Genomic DNA, 21758 nt, shown 5'->3' with positions numbered 1-21758 from the left:
GCTTTGTTTGAATGTGTTTGACTTTCATTTGACTCAATTAGCTTCGTTGAATGTGTTTGACTTTCATTTGACTCAATTAACATTGTGGAATGCAATTGACTTCGATTTGATTCAAAAAGCTTTGATTGAATGTATTTGACTTTCATTTTATTCTAAAAGCTTTGATGAAAGTGTTTGACTTTCATTTGACTTAATTAACTTTGTTGAATTCATTTGATTTTCGTTTGATTCAAAAAGCTTTGTTTGAATGTATTTGACTTTCATTTGATTCTAAAAGCTTTGTTGAAAGTGTTTGACTATCATTTGACTCAATTAGCTTTGTTGAATTCATTTTACTTTCATTTGAATTAAATTGCTTTGTTTGAATGTGTTTAAATTTCATTTCACTCAATTAGCTTTGTTGAAAGTGTTTGACTTTCATTTGACTCAATTAGCTTTGTTGAATGCATTTGACTTTCATTTGATTCAAAAAGCTTTGTTTGAATGTGTTTGACTTTCTTTTGACTCAATTAGCTTTGTTGAATGTGTTTAATTTTCATTTGACTTAATTAGCATTGTGGAATTCAACTGACTTTCATTTGATTCAAAAAGCTTTGATTAAATGTATTTGACTTTCATTTGATTCTAAACGCTTTGTTGAAAGTGTTTGACTTTCATTTGACTCAATTAGCTTTGTTGAATGCATTTGACTTTCATTTCAATCAAGAAACTTTGTTTGAATGTGTTTGACTTTCATTTGACTCAATTGGCTTTGTTGAATGCATTTGACTTTCATTTGATTCAAAAAGCTTTGTTTGAATGTGTTTAAATTTCTTTTGACTCAATTAGCTTTGTTGAATGTGTTTGACTTTCATTTGACTCAATTAGCTTTGTTGAATGCATTTGACATTCATTTTATTCAAAAAGCTTTGTTTGAATGTGTTTTACTTTCATTTGATTCTAAAAGCTTTGTTGAAAGTGTTTGACTTTCATTTGACTCAATTAGCTTTGTTGAATGCATTTGACTTTCATTTGAATCAAGAAACTATGTTTGAATGTGTTTGACTTTCATTTGACTCAATTGGCTTTGTTGAATGCATTAGACTTTCATTTGATCCAAAAAGCTTTGTTTGAATGTGTTTGACTTTCATTTGACTCAATTAGCTTCGTTGAATGTGTTTGACTTTCATTTGACTCAATTAGCATTGTGGAATGCAATTGACTTTCATTTGATTCAAAAAGCTTTGTTTGAATGTATTTGACTTTCATTAGATTCTAAAAGCTTTGATGAAAGTGTTTGACTTTCATTTGACTCAATTAGCTTTGTTGAATTCATTTGATTTCCATTTGATTCAAAAAGCTTTGTTTGAATGTGTTTGACTTTCATTTGATTCTAAAAGCTTTGTTGAAAGTGTTTGACTTTCATTTGACTCAATTAGCTTTGTTGAATGCATTTGACTTTTATTTGAATCAAAAAGCTTTGTTTGAATGTGTTTGACTTTCATTTGACTCAATTAGCTTTGTTGAAAGTGTTTGACTTTCGTTTGACTCAATTAGCTTTGTTGAATGCATTTTACTTTCATTTGATTCAAAAAGCTTTGTTTGAATGTGTTTTACTTTCATTTGATTCTAAAAGCTTTGTTGAAAGTGTTTGACTTTCATTTGACTCAATTAGCTTTGTTGAATGCATTTGACTTTCATTTGAATCAAGAAGCTATGTTTGAATGTGTTTGACTTTCATTTGACTCAATTGGCTTTGTTGAATGCATTAGACTTTCATTTGATTCAAAAAGCTTTGTTTGAATGTGTTTGACTTTCATTTGACTCAATTACCTTCGTTGAATGTGTTTGACTTTCATTTGACTCAATTAGCATTGTGGAATGCAATTGACTTTCATTTGATTCAAAAAGCTTTGTTTGAATGTATTTGACTTTCATTTGATTCTAAAAGCTTTGATGAAAGTGTTTGACTTTCATTTGACTCAATTGGCTTTGTTGAATGCATTTGACTTTCATTTGATTCAAAAAGCTTTGTTTGAATGTGTTTGACTTTCATTTGACTCAATTAGCTTCGTTGAATGTGTTTGACTTTCATTTGACTCAATTAGCATGGTGGAATGCAATTGACTTCGATTTGATTCAAAAAGCTTTGATTGAATGTATTTGACTTTCATTTTATTTTTAAAGCTTTGATGAAAGTGTTTGACTTTCATTTAACTCAATTACCTTTGTTGAATTCATTTGATTTTTGTTTGATTCAAAAAGCTTGGTTTGAATGTATTTGACTTTCATTTGATTCTAAAAGCTTTGTTGAAAGTGTTTGACTTTCATTTGACTCAATTAGCATTGTGGAATGCAATTGACTTTCATTTGATTCAAAAAGCTTTGATTGAATGTATTTGACTTTCATTTGATTCAAAACGCTTTGTTGAAAGTGTTTGACTTTCATTTGACTCAATTAGCTTTGTTGAATGCATTTGACTTTCATTTGATTCAAAAAGCTTTGTTTGAATGTGTTTTACTTTCATTTGATTCTAAAAGCTTTGTTGAAAGTGTTTGACTTTCATTTGACACAATTAGCTTTGTTGAATGCATTTGACTTTCATTTTAATCAAGAAGCTTTATTGAATGTGTTTGACTTTCATTTGACTCAATTGGCTTTGTTGAATGCATTTGACTTTCATTTGATTCAAAAAGCTTTGTTTGAATGTGTTTGACTTTCATTTGACTCAATTAGCTTCGTTGAATGTGTTTGACTTTCATTAGACTCAATTAGCATTGTGGAATGCAATTGACTTTCATTTGATTCAAAAAGCTTTGTTTGAATGTATTTGACTTTCATTAGATTCTAAAAGCTTTGATGAAAGTGTTTGACTTTCATTTGACTCAATTAGCTTTGTTGAATTCATTTGATTTTCGTTTGATTCAAAAAGCTTTGTTTGAATGTATTTGACTTTCATTTGATTCTAAAAGCTTTGTGAAAAGTGTTTAACTTTCATTTGACTCAATTAGCTTTGTTGAATGCATTTGACTTTCATTTGAATCAAAAGCTTTGTTTGAATGTGTTTGACTTTCATTCGACTCAATTAGCTTTGTTGAAAGTGTTTTACTTTCATTTGACTCAATTAGCTTTGTTGAATGCATTTGACTTTCATTTGATTCAAAAAGCTTTGTTTGAATGTGTTTGACTTTCTTTTGACTCAAATAGCTTTGTTGAATGTGTTTGACTTTCATTTGACTTAATTAGCATTGTGGAATGCAATTGACTTTCATTTGATTAAAAAAGCTTTGATTGAATGTATTTAACTTTCATTTGATTCTAAACGCTTTGTTGAAAGTGTTTGACTTTCCTTTGACTCAATTAACTTTGTTGAATGCATTTGACTTTCATTTGATTCAAAAAGCTTTGTTTGAATGTGTTTTACTTTCATTTGATTCTAAAAGCTTTCTAGAAAGTGTTAGACTTTCATTTGTTACAATTAGCTTTGTTGAATGCATTTGACTTTCATTTTAATCAAGAAGATTTATTTGAATGTGTTTGACTTTCATTTGATTCAATTGGCTTTGTTGAATGCATTTGACTTTCATTTGATTCAAAAAGCTTTGTTTAAATGTGTTTGACTTTCATTTGACTCAATTAGCTTCGTTGAATATGTTTGACTTTCATTTGACTCAATTAGCATTGTGGAATGCAATTGACTTCGATTTGATTCAAAAAGCTTTGATTGAATGTATTTGACTTTCATATTATTCTAAAACTTTTATGAAAGTGTTTGTCTTTCATTTGACTCAATTAGCTTTGTTGAATTCATTTGATTTATGTTTGATTCAATAAGCTTTGTTTGAGTGTATTTGACTTTCATTTGATTCTAAAAGCTTTGTTGAAAGTGTTTAACTAACATTTGACTCAATTAGCTTTGTTGAATGTATTTGACTTTCATTTTAATCAAGAAGCTTTATTTGAATGTGTTTGACTTTCATTTGACTCAATTGGCTTTGTTGAAAGTGTTTTACTTTCATTTGACTTAATTAGCTTTGTTGAGTGCATTTGACTTTCATTTGATTCAAAAAGCTTTGTTTGAATGTGTTTGACTTTCTTTTGACTCAATTAGCTTTGTTGAATGTGTTTGACTTTCATTTGACTTAATTAACATTGTGGAATGCAATTGACTTTCATTTGATTCAAAAAGCTTTGATTGAATGTATTTGACTTTCATTTGATTCTAAACGCTTTGTTGAAAGTGTTTGACTTTCATTTGACTCAATTAGCTTTGTTGAATGCATTTGACTTTCATTTGAATCAAGAAGCTTTATTTGAATGTGTTTGACTTTCATTTGACTCAATTGGCTTTGTTGAATGCATTTGACTTTCGTTTGATTCAAAAAGCTTTGTTTGAATGTGTTTGACTTTCTTTTAACTCAATTAGCTTTGTTGAATGTGTTTGACTTTCATTTGACTCAATTAGCTTTGTTGAATGCATTTGACATTCATTTGATTCAAAAAGCTTTGTTTGAATGTGTTTTAAATTTATTTGATTCTAAAAGCTTTGTTGAAAGTGTTTGACTTTCATTTGACTCAATTAGCATTGTGGAATGCAATTGACTTTGATTTGATTCAAAAAGCTTTGATTGAATGCATTTGATTTTCATTTATTCAAAAAGCTTTGTTTGAATGTGTTTGACTTTCATTTGATTCTAAACGCTTTGTTGAAAGTGTTTGACTTTCATTTGACTGAATTAGCTTTTTTGAATGCATTTGACTTTCATTTGATTCAAAAAGCTTTGTTTGAATGTGTTTGACTTTCATTTGACTCAATTAGCTTTGTTGAAAGTGTTTGACTTTCATTTGACTCGATTAGCTTTGTTGAATCCATTTGACTTTCATTTGAATCAAGAAGCTTTATTTGAATGTGTTTGACTTTCATTTGACTCAATTGGCTTTGTTGAATGCATTTGACTTTCATTTGATTCAAAAAGCTTTGTTTGAATGTGTTTGACTTTCTTGTAACTAAATTAGCTTTGTTGAATGTGTTTGACTTTCATTTGACTCAATTAGCTTTGTTGAATGCATTTAACATTCATTTGATTCAAAAAGCTTTGTTTGAATGTGTTTTACTTTCATTTGATTCTCAAAGCTTTGTTGAAAGTGTTTGACTTTCATTTGACTCAATTAGCTTTGTTGAATGCATTTGACTTTCATTTGAATCAAGAAGCTATGTTTGAATGTTTTTGACTTTCATTTGGCTCAATTGGCTTTGTTGAATGCATTTGACTTTCATTTGATTCAAAAAGCTTTGTTTGAATGTGTTTGACTTTCATTTGACTCAATTAGCTTCGTTGAATGTGTTTAACTTTCATTTGACTCAATTAGCATTGAGGAATGCAATTGACTATCATTTGATTCAAAAAGCTTTGTTTGAATATATTTGACTTTCATTTTATTCTAAAAGCTTTGATGAAAGTGTTTGACTTTCATTTGACTCAATTAGCTTTGTTGAATTCATTTGATTTTCATTTGATTCAAAAAGCTTTGTTTGAATGTGTTTGACTTTCATTTGATTCTAAAAGCTTTGTTAAAAGTGTTTGACTTTCATTTGACTCAATTAGCTTTGTTGAATGCATTTGACTTTCATTTGAATCAAAAAGCTTTGTTTGAATGTGTTTGACTTTCATTTGACTCAATTAGCTTTGTTGAATGCATTTGACTCTCATTTGAATCTAAAAGCTTTGTTTGAATGTGTTTGACTTTCATTTGACTCAATTAGCTTTGTTGAAAGTGTTTGACATTCATTTGCCTCAATTATCTTTGTTGAATGCATTTTACTTTCATTTGATTCAAAAAGCTTTGTTTGAATGTGTTTGACTTTCTTTTGACTCAATTAGCTTTGTTAAATGTGTTTGACTTTCATTTGACTCAATTAGCATTGTGGAATGCAATTAACTTTCATTTGATTCAAAAAGCTTTGATTGAATGTATTTGACTTTCATTTGATTCTAAACGCTTTGTTGAAAGTGTTTGACTTTCATTTCACTCAATTAGCTTTGTTGAATGCATTTGACTTTCATTTGAATCAAAAAGCTTTGTTTGAATGTGTTTGACTTTCATTTGACTCAATTAGCTTTGTTGAAAGTGTTTGACTTTCATTTGCCTCAATTAGCTTTGTTGAATGCATTTTACTTTCATTTGATTCAAAAAGCTTTGTTTGAATGTGTTTGACTTTCTTTTGACTCAATTAGCTTTGTTGAAAGTGTTTGACTTTCATTTGACTCAATTAGCATTGTGGAATGCAATTGACTTTGATTTGATTCAAAAAGCTTTGATTGAATGCATTTGACTTTCATTTATTCAAAAAGCTTTGGTTGAATGTGTTTGACTTTCATTTGATTCTAAAAGCTTTGTTGAAAGTGTTCGACTTTCATTTGACACAATTAGCTTTGTTGAATGCATTTGACTTTCATTTTAATCAAGAAGCTTTATTTGAAAGTGTTTAACTTTCATTTGACTCAATTAGCTTTGTTGAATGCATTTGACTTTCATTTGAATCAAAAAGCTTTGTTTGAATGTGTTTGACTTTCATTCGACTCAATTAGCTTTGTTGAAAGCGTTTTACTTTCATTTGACTCAATTAGCTATGTTGAATGCATTTGACTTTCATTTGATTCAAAAAGCTTTGTTTGAATGTGTTTGACTTTCTTTTGACTCAAATAGCTTTGTTGAATGTGTTTGACTTTCATTTGACTCAATTAGCATTGTGGTATGCAATTGACTTTCATTTGATTCAAAAAGCTTTGATTGAATGTATTTGACTTTCATTTGATTCTAAACGCTTTGTTGAAAGTGTTTGACTTTCATTTGACTGAATTAGCTTTTTTGAATGCATTTGACTTTCATTTGATTCAAAAAGCTTTGTTTGAATGTGTTTGACTTTCATTTGACTCAATTAGCTTTGTTGAAAGTGTTTGACTTTCATTTGACTCGATTAGCTTTGTTGAATGCATTTGACTTTCATTTGAATCAAGAAGCTTTATTTGAATGTGTTTGACTTTCATTTGACTCAATTGGCTTTGTTGAATGCATTTGACTTTCATTTGATTCAAAAAGCTTTGTTTGAATGTGTTTGACTTTCTTGTAACTAAATTAGCTTTGTTGAATGTGTTTGACTTTCATTTGACTCAATTAGCTTTGTAGAATGCATTTGACATTCATTTGATTCAAAAAGCTTTGTTTGAATGTGTTTTACTTTCATTTGATTCTCAAAGCTTTGTTGAAAGTGTTTGACTTTCATTTGACTCAATTAGCTTTGTTGAATGCATTTGACTTTCATTTGAATCAAGAAGCTATGTTTGAATGTTTTTAACTTTCATTTGGCTCAATTGGCGTTGTTGAATGCATTTGACTTTCATTTGATTCAAAAAGCTTTGTTTGAATGTGTTTGACTTTCATTTGACTCAATTAGCTTCGTTGAATGTGTTTAACTTTCATTTGACTCAATTAGCATTGAGGAATGCAATTGACTTTCATTTGATTCAAAAAGCTTTGTTTGAATATATTTGACTTTCATTTTATTCTAAAAGCTTTGATGAAAGTGTTTGACTTTCATTTGACTCAATTAGCTTTGTTGAATTCATTTGATTTTCGTTTGATTCAAAAAGCTATGTTTGAATGTATTGACTTTCATTTGATTCTAAAAGCTTTGTTGAAAGTGTTTGACTTTCATTTGACTCAATTAGCTTTGTTGAAAGCATTTGACTTTCATTTGAATCAAAAAGCTTTGTTTGAATGTGTTTGACTTTCATTTGACTCAATTAGCTTTGTTGAATGCATTTGACTCTCATTTGAATCAAAAAGCTTTGTTTGAAAGTGTTTGACTTTCATTTGACTCAATTAGCTTTGTTGAAAGTGTTTGACTTTCATTTGACTCAATTAGATTTGTTGAATGCGTTTGACTTTCATTTGATTCAAAAATCTTTGTTTGAATGTGTTTGACTTTCTTTTGACTCAATTAGCTTTGTTGAATGTGTTTGACTTACATTTGACTTAATTAGCATTGTGGAATGCAATTGACTTTCATTTGATTCAAAAAGCTTTGATTGAATGTATTTGACTTTCATTTGATTCTAAACGCTTTGTTGAAAGTGTTTGACTTTCATTTAACTCAATTAGCTTTGTTGAATGCATTTGACTTTTATTTGAATCAAGAAGCTTTGTTTGAATGTGTTTGACTTTCATTTGACTCAATTGGCTTTGTTGAATGCATTTGACTTTTATTTGATTCAAAAAGCTTTGTTTGAATGTGTTTGACTTTCTTTTGACTCAATTAGCTTTGTTGAATGTGTTTGACTTACATTTGACTTAATTAGCATTGTAGAATGCAATTGACTTTCATTTGATTTAAAAAGCTTTGATTGAATGTATTTGACTTTCATTTGATTCTAAATGCTTTGTTGAAAGTGTTTGACTTTCATTTAACTCAATTAGCTTTGTTGAATGCATTTGACTTTCATTTGAATCAAAAAGCTTTGTTTGAATGTGTTTGACTTTCATTTGACTCAATTAGCTTTGTTGAATGCATTTGACTCTCATTTGAATCAAAAAGCTTTGTTTGAAAGTGTTTGACTTTCATTTGACTCAATTAGCTTTGTTGAAAGTGTTTGACTTTCATTTGACTCAATTAGCTTTGTTGAATTCATTTTATTTTCGTTTGATTCAAAAATCTTTGTTTGAATGTATTGACTTTCATTTGATTCTAAAAGCTTTGTTGAAAGTGTTTGACTTTCATTTGACTCAATTAGCTTTGTTGAATGCATTTGACTTGCATTTGAATCAAAAAGCTTTGTTTGAATGTGTTTGACTTTCATTTAACTCAATTAGCTTTGTTGAATGCATTTGACTCTCATTTGAATCAAAAAGCTTTGTTTGAAAGTGTTTGACTTTCATTTGACTCAATTAGCTTTGTTGAAAGTGTTTGACTTTCATTTGACTTAATTAGATTTGTTGAATGCGTTTGACTTTCATTTGATTCAAAAATCTTTGTTTGAATGTGTTTGACTTTCATTTGACTCAATTAGCTTTGTTGAATGTGTTTGACTTACATTTGACTTAATTAGCATTGTGGAATGCAATTGACTTTCATTTGATTCAAAAAGCTTTGATTGAATGTATTTGACTTTCATTTGATTCTAAATGCTTTGTTGAAAGTGTTTGACTTTCATTTAACTCAATTAGCTTTGTTGAATGCATTTGACTTTTATTTGAATCAAGAAGCTTTGTTTGAATGTGCTTGACTTTCATTTGACTCAATTGGCTTTGTTGAATGCATTTGACTTTTATTTGATTCAAAAAGCTTTGTTTGAATGTGTTTGACTTTCTTTTGACTCAATTAGCTTCGTTGAATGTGTTTGACTTACATTTGACTTAATTAGCATTGTAGAATGCAATTGACTTTCATTTGATTCAAAAAGCTTTGATTGAATGTATTTGACTTTCATTTGATTCCAAACGCTTTGTTGAAAGTGTTTGACTTTCATTTGACTCAATTAGCTTTGATGAATGCATCTGACTTTCATTTGTATCAAGAAGCTATGTTTGAATGTGTTTGACTTTCATTTGACACAATTGGCTTTGTTGAATGCATTTGACTTTCATTTGATTCAAAAAGCTTTGTTTGAATGTGTTTGACTTTCATTTGACTCAATTAGCTTCGTTGAATGTGTTTGACTTTCATTTGACTCAATTAGCATTGTGGTATGCAATTGACTTTCATTTGATTCAAAAATCTTTGATTGAATGTATTTGACTTTCATTTGATTCTAAACGCTTTGTTGAAAGTGTTTGACTTTCATTTGACTGAATTAGCTTTTTTGAATGCATTTGACTTTCATTTGATTCAAAAAGCTTTGTTTGAATGTGTTTGACTTTCATTTGACTCAATTAGCTTCGTTGAATGTGTTTGACCTTCATTTGACTCAATTAGCATTGTGGAATGCAATTGACTTTCATTTGATTCAAAAAGCTTTGTTTGAATATATTTGACTTTCATTTTATTCTAAAAGCTTTGATGAAAGTGTTTGACTTTCATTTGACTCAATTAGCTTTGTTGAATTCATTTGATTTTCATTTGATTCAAAAAGCTTTGTTTGAATGTGTTTGACTTTCATTTGATTCTAAAAGCTTTGTTAAAAGTGTTTGACTTTCATTTGACTCAATTAGCTTTGTTGAATGCATTTGACTTTCATTTGAATCAAAAAGCTTTGTTTGAATGTGTTTGACTTTCATTTGACTCAATTAGCTTTGTTGAATGCATTTGACTCTCATTTGAATCAAAAAGCTTTGTTTGAATGTGTTTGACTTTCATTTGACTCAATTAGCTTTGTTGAAAGTGTTTGACATTCATTTGCCTCAATTATCTTTGTTGAATGCATTTTACTTTCATTTGATTCAAAAAGCTTTGTTTGAATGTGTTTGACTTTCTTTTGACTCAATTAGCTTTGTTAAATGTGTTTGACTTTCATTTGACTCAATTAGCATTGTGGAATGCAATTAACTTTCATTTGATTCAAAAAGCTTTGATTGAATGTATTTGACTTTCATTTGATTCTAAACGCTTTGTTGAAAGTGTTTGACTTTCATTTCACTCAATTAGCTTTGTTGAATGCATTTGACTTTCATTTGAATCAAAAAGCTTTGTTTGAATGTGTTTGACTTTCATTTGACTCAATTAGCTTTGTTGAAAGTGTTTGACTTTCATTTGCCTCAATTAGCTTTGTTGAATGCATTTTACTTTCATTTGATTCAAAAAGCTTTGTTTGAATGTGTTTGACTTTCTTTTGACTCAATTAGCTTTGTTGAAAGTGTTTGACTTTCATTTGACTCAATTAGCATTGTGGAATGCAATTGACTTTGATTTGATTCAAAAAGCTTTGATTGAATGCATTTGACTTTCATTTATTCAAAAAGCTTTGGTTGAATGTGTTTGACTTTCATTTGATTCTAAAAGCTTTGTTGAAAGTGTTCGACTTTCATTTGACACAATTAGCTTTGTTGAATGCATTTGACTTTCATTTTAATCAAGAAGCTTTATTTGAAAGTGTTTAACTTTCATTTGACTTAATTAGCTTTGTTGAATGCATTTGACTTTCATTTGAATCAAAAAGCTTTGTTTGAATGTGTTTGACTTTCATTCGACTCAATTAATTTTGTTGAAAGCGTTTTACTTTCATTTGACTCAATTAGCTATGTTGAATGCATTTGACTTTCATTTGATTCAAAAAGCTTTGTTTGAATGTGTTTGACTTTCTTTTGACTCAAATAGCTTTGTTGAATGTGTTTGACTTTCATTTGACTCAATTAGCATTGTGGTATGCAATTGACTTTCATTTGATTCAAAAAGCTTTGATTGAATGTATTTGACTTTCATTTGATTCTAAACGCTTTGTTGAAAGTGTTTGACTTTCATTTGACTGAATTAACTTTTTTGAATGCATTTGACTTTCATTTGATTCAAAAAGCTTTGTTTGAATGTGTTTGACTTTCATTTGACTCAATTAGCTTTGTTGAAAGTGTTTGACTTTCATTTGACTCGATTCGCTTTGTTGAATGCATTTGACTTTCATTTGAATCAAGAAGCTTTATTTGAATGTGTTTGACTTTCATTTGACTCAATTGGCTTTGTTGAATGCATTTGACTTTCATTTGATTCAAAAAGCTTTGTTTGAATGTGTTTGACTTTCTTGTAACTAAATTAGCTTTGTTGAATGTGTTTGACTTTCATTTGACTCAATTAGCTTTGTAGAATGCATTTGACATTCATTTGATTCAAAAAGCTTTGTTTGAATGTGTTTTACTTTCATTTGATTCTCAGTTTGAATGTGTTTGACTTTCATTTGACTCAGTTAGCTTTGTTGAAAGTGTTTGACTTTCATTTGCCTCAATTAGCTTTGTTGAATGCATTTTACTTTCATTTGATTCAAAAAGCTTTGTTTGAATGTGTTTGACTTTCTTTTGACTCAATTAGCTTTGTTAAATGTGTTTGACTTTCATTTGACTCAATTAGCATTGTGGAATGCAATTAACTTTCATTTGATTCTAAAAGCTTTGATTGAATGTATTTGACTTTCATTTGATTCTAAACGCTTTGTTGAAAGTGTTTGACTTTCATTTCACTCAATTAGCTTTGTTGAATGCATTTGACTTTCATTTGAATCAAAAAGCTTTGTTTGAATGTGTTTGACTTTCATTTGACTCAATTAGCTTTGTTGAAAGTGTTTGACTTACATTTGACCTAATTAGCGATGTGGAATGCAATTCACTTTCATTTGATTCAAAAAGCTTTGATTGAATGTATTTGACTTTCATTTGATTTTAAACGCTTTGTTGAAAGTGTTTGACTTTCATTTAACTCAATTAGCTTTGTTGAATGCATTTGAGTTTTATTTGAATCAAGAAGCTTTGTTTGAATGTGTTTGACTTTCATTTGACTCAATTGGCTTTGTTGAATGCATTTGACTTTTATTTGATTCAAAAAGCTTTGTTTGAATGTGTTTGACTTTCTTTTGACTCAATTAGCTTTGTTGAATGTGTTTGACTTACATTTGACTCACTTAGCATTGTGGAATGCAATTGACTTTCATTTGATTCAAAAAGCTTTGATTGAATGTATTTGACTTTCATTTGATTCTAAACGCTTTGTTGAAAGTGTTTGACTTTCATTTGACTCAATTAGCTTTGTTGAATGCATTTGACTTTCATTTGAATCAAGAAGCTATGTTTGAATGTGTTTGACTTTCATTTGACTCAATTGGCTTTGTTGAATGCATTAGACTTTCATTTGATTCAAAAAGCTTTGTTTGAATGTGTTTGACTTTCATTTGACTCAATTATCTTCGTTGAATGTGTTTGACTTTCATTTGACTCAATTAGCATTGTGGAATGCAATTGACTTTCATTTGATTCAAAAAAGCTTTGTTTGAATGTATTTGACTTTCATTTGATTCTAAAAGCTTTGATGAAAGTGTTTGACTTTCATTTGACTCAATTAGCTTTGTTGAATTCATTTGATTTTCATTTGACTCAAAAAGCTTTGGTTGAATGTGTTTGACTTTCATTTGATTCTAATAGCTTTGATGAAAGTGTTTGACTTTCATTTGACTTAATTAGCTTTGTTGAATGCATTTGATTTTCATTTGACTCAAAAAGCTTTGGTTGAATGTGTTTGACTTTCATTTGATTCTAAAAGCTTTATTGAAAGTGTCTGACTTTCATTAGACTCAACTAGCTTTGTTGAATGCATTTGACTTTCATTTGAATCAAAAAGCTTTGTTTGAATGTGTTTGACTTTCATTTGACTCAATTAGCATTGTGGAATGCAATTGACTTTTATTTGATTCAAAAAGCTTTGTTTGAATGTATTTGACTTTCATTAGATTCTAAACGCTTTGATGAAAGTGTTTGACTTTCATTTGACTCAATTAGCTTTGGTGAATTCATTTGATTTTCATTTGATTCAAAAAGCTTTGTTTGAATGTGTTTGACTTTCATTTGATTCTAAAAGCTTTGTTTAAAGTGTTTGACTTTCATTTGACTCAATTAGCTTTGTTGAATGCATTTGACTTTAATTTGAATCAAAAAGATTTGTTTGAATGTGTTTGACTTTCATTTGACTCAATTAGCTTTGTTGAAAGTGTTTGACTTTCATTTGACTCAATTAGCTTTGTTGAAAGTGTTTGACTTTCATTGGCTCAATTAGCTTTGTTGAATGCATTTTACTTTCATTTGATTCAAAAAGCTTTGTTTGAATGTGTTTTACTTTCATTTGATTCAATTGGCTTTGTTGAATGCATTAGACTTTCATTTGATTCAAAAAGCTTTGTTTGAATGTGTTTGACTTTCATTTGACTCAATTAGCTTCGTTGAATGTGTTTGACTTTCATTTGACTCAATTAGCATTGTGGAATGCAATTGACTTTCATTTGATTCAAAAAAGCTTTGTTTGAATGTATTTGACTTTCATTTGATTCTAAAAGCTTTGATGAAAGTGTTTGACTTTCATTTGACTCAATTAGCTTTGTTGAATTCATTTGATTTTCATTTGACTCAAAAAGCTTTTGTTGAATGTGTTTGACTTTCATTTGATTCTAAAAGCTTTATTGAAAGTGTCTGACTTTCATTAGACTCAATTAGCTTTGTTGAATGCATTTGACTTTCATTTGAATCAAAAAGCTTTGTTTGAATGTGTTTGACTTTCATTTGACTCAATTAGCTTTGTTGAAAGTGTTTGACTTTCATTTGACTCAATTAGCTTTGTTGAATGCATTTCACTTTCATTAGAATCAAAATGCTTTGTTTGAATGTGTTTGACTTTCATTTGACTCAATTAGCTTTGTTGAATGTGTTTGACTTTCATTTGACTCAATTAGCTTTATTGAATGCATGTTACTTTCATTTGATTCAAAAAGCTTTGTTTGAATGTTTTTGACTTTCTTTTGACTCAATTAGCTTTTGTTGAATGTGTTTGACTTTCATTTGACTCAATTAGCATTGTGGAATGCAACTGACTTTCATTTGATTAAAAAAGCTTTGACTGAATGTATTCGTCTTTCATTTGATTCTAAACGCTTTGTTGAAAGTGTTTGACTTTCATTTGAATCAATTAGCTTTGTTGAATGCATTTGACTTTCATTTGATTCAAAAAGCTTTGTTTCAATGTGTTTGACTTTCATTTGACTCAATTAGCTTTGTTGAAAGTGTTTGACTTTCATTTGACTAAATTAGCATTGTGGAATGCAATTGACTTTCATTTGATTCAAAATGCTTTGATTGAATGTATTTGACTTTCATTTGATTCTAAAAGCTTTGATGAAAGTGTTTGACTTTCATTTGACTCAATTAGCTTTGTTGAATTCATTTGATTTTCATTTGACTCAAAAAGCTTTTGTTGAATGTGTTTGACTTTCATTTGATTCTAAAAGCTTTATTGAAAGTGTCTGACTTTCATTAGACTCAATTAGCTTTGTTGAATGCATTTGACTTTCATTTGAATCAAAAAGCTTTGTTTGAATGTGTTTGACTTTCATTTGACTCAATTAGCTTTGTTGAAAGTGTTTGACTTTCATTTGACTCAATTAGCTTTGTTGAATGCATTTGACTTTCATTAGAATCAAAAAGCTTTGTTTGAATGTGTTTGACTTTCATTTGACTCAATTAGCTTTGTTGAATGCATTTTACTTTCATTTGATTCAAAAAGCTTTGTTTGAATGTGTTTGACTTTCATTTGACTCAATTAGCTTTGTTGAATGTGTTTGACTTTCATTTGACTCAATTAGCTTTATTGAAAGCATGTTACTTTCATTTGATTCAAAAAGCTTTGTTTGAATATATTTGACTTTCATTTTATTCTAAAAGCTTTGATGAAAGTATTTGACTTTCATTTGACTCAATTAGCTTTGTTGAATTCATTTGATTTTCATTTGATTCAAAAAGCTTTGTTTGAATGTGTTTGACTTTCATTTGATTCTAAAAGCTTTGTTGAAAGTGTTTGACTTTCATTTGACTCAATTAGCTTTGTTGAATGCATTTGACTTTCATTTGAATCAAAAAGCTTTGTTTGAATGTGTTTGACTTTCATTTGACTCAATTAGCTTTGTTGAATGTGTTTGACTTTCATTTGACTCAATTAGCTTTATTGAATGCATGTTACTTTCATTTGATTCAAAAAGCTTTGTTTGAATGTTTTTGACTTTCTTTTGACTCAATTAGCTTTTGTTGAATGTGTTTGACTTTCATTTGACTCAATTAGCATTGTGGAATGCAACTGACTTTCATTTGATTAAAAAAGCTTTGACTGAATGTATTCGTCTTTCATTTGATTCTAAACGCTTTGTTGAAAGTGTTTGACTTTCATTTGAATCAATTAGTTTTGTTGAATGCATTTGACTTTCATTTGATTCAAAAAGCTTTGTTTCAATGTGTTTGACTTTCATTTGACTCAATTAGCTTTGTTGAAAGTGTTTGACTTTCATTTGACTAAATTAGCATTGTGGAATGCAATTGACTTTCATTTGATTCAAAATGCTTTGATTGAATGTATTTGACTTTCATTTGATTCTAAACGCTTTGTTGAAAGTGGTTGATCTTTCATTTGACTCAATTAGCTTTGTTGAATGCATTTGACTTTCATTTGAATCAAAAAGCTTTGTTTGAATGTGTTTGACTTTCATTTGACTCAATTAGCTTTGTTGAATGCATTTTACTTTCATTTGGTTCAAAAAGCTTTGTTTGAATGTGTTTGACTTTCATTTGACTCAATTAGCTTTGTTGAATGTGTTTGACTTTCATTTGACTCAATTAGCTTTATTGAATGCATGTTACTTTCATTTGATTCAAAAAGCTTTGTTTGAATGTGTTTGACTTTATTTTGACTCAATTAGCTTTGTTGAATGTGTTTCACTTTCATTTGACTCAATTAGCATTGTGGAATGCAACTGACTTTCATTTGATTAAAAAAGCTTTGACTGAATGTATTCGACTTTCAGTTGATTCTAAACGCTTTGTTGAAAGTGTTTGACTTTCATTTGACTCAATTAGCTTTGTTGAATGCATTTTACTTTCATTTGATTCAAAAAGCTTTGTGAGAGTGTGTTTGACTTTCATTTGACTCAATTAGCTTTGTTGAAAGTGTTTAACTTTCATTTGACTTAATTAGCATTGTGGAATGCAATTGACTTTCATTTGATTCAAAATGCTTTGATTGAATGTATTTGACTTTCATTTGATTCTAAACGCTTTGTTGAAAGTGGTTGACTTTCATTTGACTCAATTAGCTTTGTTGAATGCATTTGACTTTCATTTGAATCAAAAAGCTTTGTTTGAATGTGTTTGACTTTCATTTGAATCAATTAGCTTTGTTGAATGCATTTTACTTTCATTTGATTCAAAAAGCTTTGTTTGAATGTGTTTGACTTTCATTTGACTCAATTAGCTTTGTTGAATGTGTTTGACTTTCATTTGACTCAATTAGCTTTATTGAAAGCATGTTACTTTCATTTGATTCAAAAAGCTTTGTTTGAATATATTTGACTTTCATTTTATTCTAAAAGCTTTGATGAAAGTGTTTGACTTTCATTTGACTCAATTAGCTTTGTTGAATTCATTTGATTTTCATTTGATTCAAAAAGCTTTGTTTGAATGTGTTTGACTTTCATTTGATTCTAAAAGCTTTGTTGAAAGTGTTTGACTTTCATTTGACTCAATTAGCTTTGTTGAATGCATTTGACTTTCATTTGAATCAAAAAGCTTTGTTTGAATGTGTTTGACTTTCATTTGACTCAATTAGCTTTGTTGAAAGTGTTTGACTTTCATTTGCCTCAATTAGCTTTGTTGAATGCATTTTACTTTCATTTGATTCAAAAAGCTTTGTTTGAATGTGTTTGACTTTCGTTTGACTCAATTAGCTTTGTTGAATGTGTTTGACTTTCATTTGACTCAATTAGCATTGTGGAATGCAATTGACTTTCATTTGATTCAAAAAGCTTTGATTGAATGTATTTGACTTTCATTTGATTCAAAACGCTTTGTTGAAAGTGTTTGACTTTCATTTGACTCAAATAGCTTTGTTGAATGCATTTGACTTTCATTTGATTCAAAAAGCTTTGTTTGAATGTGTTTGACTTTCATTTGATTCTAAAAGCTTTGTTGAAAGTGTTTGACTTTCATTTGACACAATTAGCTTTGTTGAATGCATTTGACTTTCATTTTAATCAAGAAGCTTTATTTGAATGTGTTTGACTTTCATTTGACTCAATTGGCTTTGTTGAATGCATTTGACTTTCATTTGATTCAAAAAGCTTTGTTTGAATGTGTTTGACTTTCATTTGACTCAATTAGCCTCGTTGAATGTGTTTGACTTTCATTTGACTCAATTAGCATTGTGGAATGCAATTGACTTCGATTTGATTCAAAAAGCTTTGATTGAATGTATTTGACTTTCATTTTATTCTAAAAGCTTTGATGAAAGTGTTTGACTTTCATTTGACTCAATTAGCTTTGTTGAATGTATTTGACTTTCATTTGATTTAAAAAGCTTTGTTTGAATGTGTTTGACTTTCATTTGACTCAATTAGCTTTGTTGAATGCATTTGACTTTCATTTGATTCAAAAAGCTTTGTTTCAATGTGTTTGACTTTCATTTGACTCAATTAGCTTTGTTGAAAGTGTTTGACTTTCTTTTGACTAAATTAGCATTGTGGAATGCAATTGACTTTCATTTGATTCAAAATGCTTTGATTGAATGTATTTGACTTTCATTTGATTCTAAACGCTTTGTTGAAAGTGGTTGATCTTTCATTTGACTCAATTAGCTTTGTTGAATGCATTTGACTTTCATTTGAATCAAAAAGCTTTGTTTGAATGTGTTTGACTTTCATTTGACTCAATTAGCTTTGTTGAATGCATTTTACTTTCATTTGATTCAAAAAGCTTTGTTTGAATGTGTTTGACTTTCATTTGACTCAATTAGCTTTGTTGAATGTGTTTGACTTTCATTTGACTCAATTAGCTTTATTGAATGCATGTTACTTTCATTTGATTCAAAAAGCTTTGTTTGAATGTGTTTGACTTTATTTTGACTCAATTAGCTTTGTTGAATGTGTTTCACTTTCATTTGACTCAATTAGCATTGTGGAATGCAACTGACTTTCATTTAATTAAAAAAGCTTTGACTGAATGTATTCGACTTTCATTTTATTCTAAACGCTTTGTTGAAAGTGTTTGACTTTCATTTGACTCAATTAGCTTTGTTGAATGCATTTTACTTTCATTTGATTCAAAAAGCTTTGTGAGAGTGTGTTTGACTTTCATTTGACTCAATTAGCTTTGTTGAAAGTGTTTGACTTTCATTTGACTTAATTAGCATTGTGGAATGCAATTGACTTTCATTTGATTCAAAATGCTTTGATTGAATGTATTTGACTTTCATTTGATTCTAAACGCTTTGTTGAAAGTGGTTGACTTTCATTTGACTCAATTAGCTTTGTTGAATGCATTTGACTTTCATTTGAATCAAAAAGCTTTGTTTGAATGTGTTTGACTTTCATTTGACTCAATTAGCTTTGTTGAATGCATTTTACTTTCATTTGATTCAAAAAGCTTTGTTTGAATGTGTTTGACTTTCATTTGACTCAATTAGCTTTGTTGAATTCATTTGACTTTCATTTGATTCAAAAAGCTTTGTTTCAATGTGTTTGACTTTCATTTGACTCAATTAGCTTTGTTGAAAGTGTTTGACTTTCATTTGACTCAATTAGCTATGTTGAATGCATTTGACTTTCATTAGAATCAAAATGCTTTGTTTGAATGTGTTTGACTTTCATTTGACTCAATTAGCTTTGTTGAATGTGTTTGACTTTCATTTGACTCAATTAGCTTTATTGAATGCATGTTACTTTCATTTGATTCAAAAAGCTTTGTTTGAATTTTTTTGACTTTCTTTTGACTCAATTAGCTTTGTTGAATGTGTTTGACTTTCATTTGACTCAATTAGCATTGTGGAATGTAACTGTCTTTCATTTGATGAAAAAAGCTTTGACTGAATGTATTCGACTTTCATTTGATTCTAAACGCTTTGTTGAAAGTGTTTGACTTTCATTTGAATCAATTAGCTTTGTTGAATGCATTTGACTTTCATTTGATTCAAAAAGCTTTGTTTCAATGTGTTTGACTTTCATTTGACTCAATTAGCTTTGTTGAAAGTATTTGACTTTCATTTGACTTAATTAGCATTGTGGAATGCAATTGACTTTCATTTGATTCAAAATGCTTTGATTGAATGTATTTGACTTTCATTTGATTCTAAACGCTTTGTTGAAAGTGGTTGACTTTCATTTGATTCAAAAAGCTTTGTTGAATGCATTTGACTTTCATTTGAATCAAAAAGCTTTGTTTGAATGTGTTTGACTTTCATTTGACTCAATTAGCTTTGTTGAATGCATTTTACTTTCATTTGATTCAAAAAGCTTTGTTTAATTGTGTTTGACTTTCATTTGACTCAATTAGCTTTGTTGAATGTGTTTGACTTTCATTTGACTCAATTAGCTTTATTGAATGCATGTTACTTTCATTTGATTCAAAAAGCTTTGTTTGAATGTGTTTGACTTTCTTTTGACTCAATTAGCTTTGTTGAATGTGTTTGACTTTCATTTGACTCAATTAGCATTGTGGAATGCAACTGACTTTCATTTGATTAAAAAAGCTTTGACTGAATGTATTCGACTTTCATTTGATTCTAAACGCTTTGTTGAAAGTGTTTGACTTTCATTTGACTCAATTAGCTTTGTTGAATGCATTTTACATTCATTTGATTCAAAAAGCTTTGTTTGAGTGTGTTTGACTTTCTTTTGACTCAATTAGCTTTGTTGAATGTGTTTGACTTTCATTTGACTCAATTAGCATTGTGGAATGCAATTGACTTTCATTTGATTCAAAATGCTTTGATTGAATGTATTTGACTTTCATTTGATTCTAAACGCTTTGTTGAAAGTGGTTGACTTTCATTTGACTCAATTAGCTTTGTTGAATGCATTTGACTTTCATTTGAATCAAAAAGCTTTGTTTGAATGTGTTTGACTTTCATTTGACTCAATTAGCTTTGTTGAATGCATTTTACTTTCATTTGATTTAAAAAGCTTTGTTTGAATGTGTTTGACTTTCATTTGACTCAATTAGCTTTGTTGAATGTGTTTGACTTTCATTTGACTCAATTAGCTTTATTGAATGCATGTTACTTTCATTTGATTCAAAAAGCTTTGTTTGAATGTGTTTGACTTTCTTTCGACTCAATTAGCTTTGTTGAATGTGTTTGACTTTCATTTGACTCAATTAGCATTGTGGAATGCAATTAACTTTCATTTGATTCAAAAAGCTTTGATTGAATGTATTTGACTTTCATTTGATTCTAAACGCTTTGTTGAAAGTGTTTGACTTTCATTTCACTCAATTAGCTTTGTTGAATGCATTTGACTTTCATTTGAATCAAAAAGCTTTGTTTGAATGTGTTTGACTTTCATTTGACTCAATTAGCTTTGTTGAAAGTGTTTGACTTTCATTTGCCTCAATTAGCTTTGTTGAATGCATTTTACTTTCATTTGATTCAAAAAGCTTTGTTTGAATGTGTTTGACTTTCTTTTGACTCAATTAGCTTTGTTGAATGTGTTTGATTTTCATTTGACTCAATTAGCATTGTGGAATGCAATTGACTTTCATTTGATTCAAAAAGCTTTGATTGAATGTATTTGACTTTCATTTGATTCAAAACGCTTTGTTGAAAGTGTTTGACTTTCATTTGACTCAAATAGCTTTGTTGAATGCATTTGACTTTCATTTGATTCAAAAAGCTTTGTTTGAATGTGTTTGACTTTCATTTGATTCTAAAAGCTTTGTTGAAAGTGTTTGACTTTCATTTGACACAATTAGCTTTGTTGAATGCATTTGACTTTCATTTTAATCAAGAAGCTTTATTTGAATGTGTTTGACTTTCATTTGACTCAATTGGCTTTGTTGAATGCATTTGACTTTCATTTGATTCAAAAAGCTTTGTTGAATGCATTTGACTTTCATTTGACTCAATTAGCCTCGTTGAATGTGTTTGACTTTCATTTGACTCAATTAGCATTGTGGAATGCAATTGACTTCGATTTGATTCAAAAAGCTTTGATTGAATGTATTTGACTTTCATTTTATTCTAAAAGCTTTGATGAAAGTGTTTGACTTTCATTTGACTCAATTAGCT

The sequence above is a fragment of the Chenopodium album genome, chromosome 23, assembly GCF_948465745.1.
Source record: "Chenopodium album chromosome 23, dcCheAlbu1.1, whole genome shotgun sequence".
Lineage (NCBI taxonomy): Eukaryota > Viridiplantae > Streptophyta > Magnoliopsida > Caryophyllales > Amaranthaceae > Chenopodium > Chenopodium album.
The sequence above is the reverse complement of the archived record's forward strand: the minus strand, read 5'-3'. Positions refer to the sequence as shown.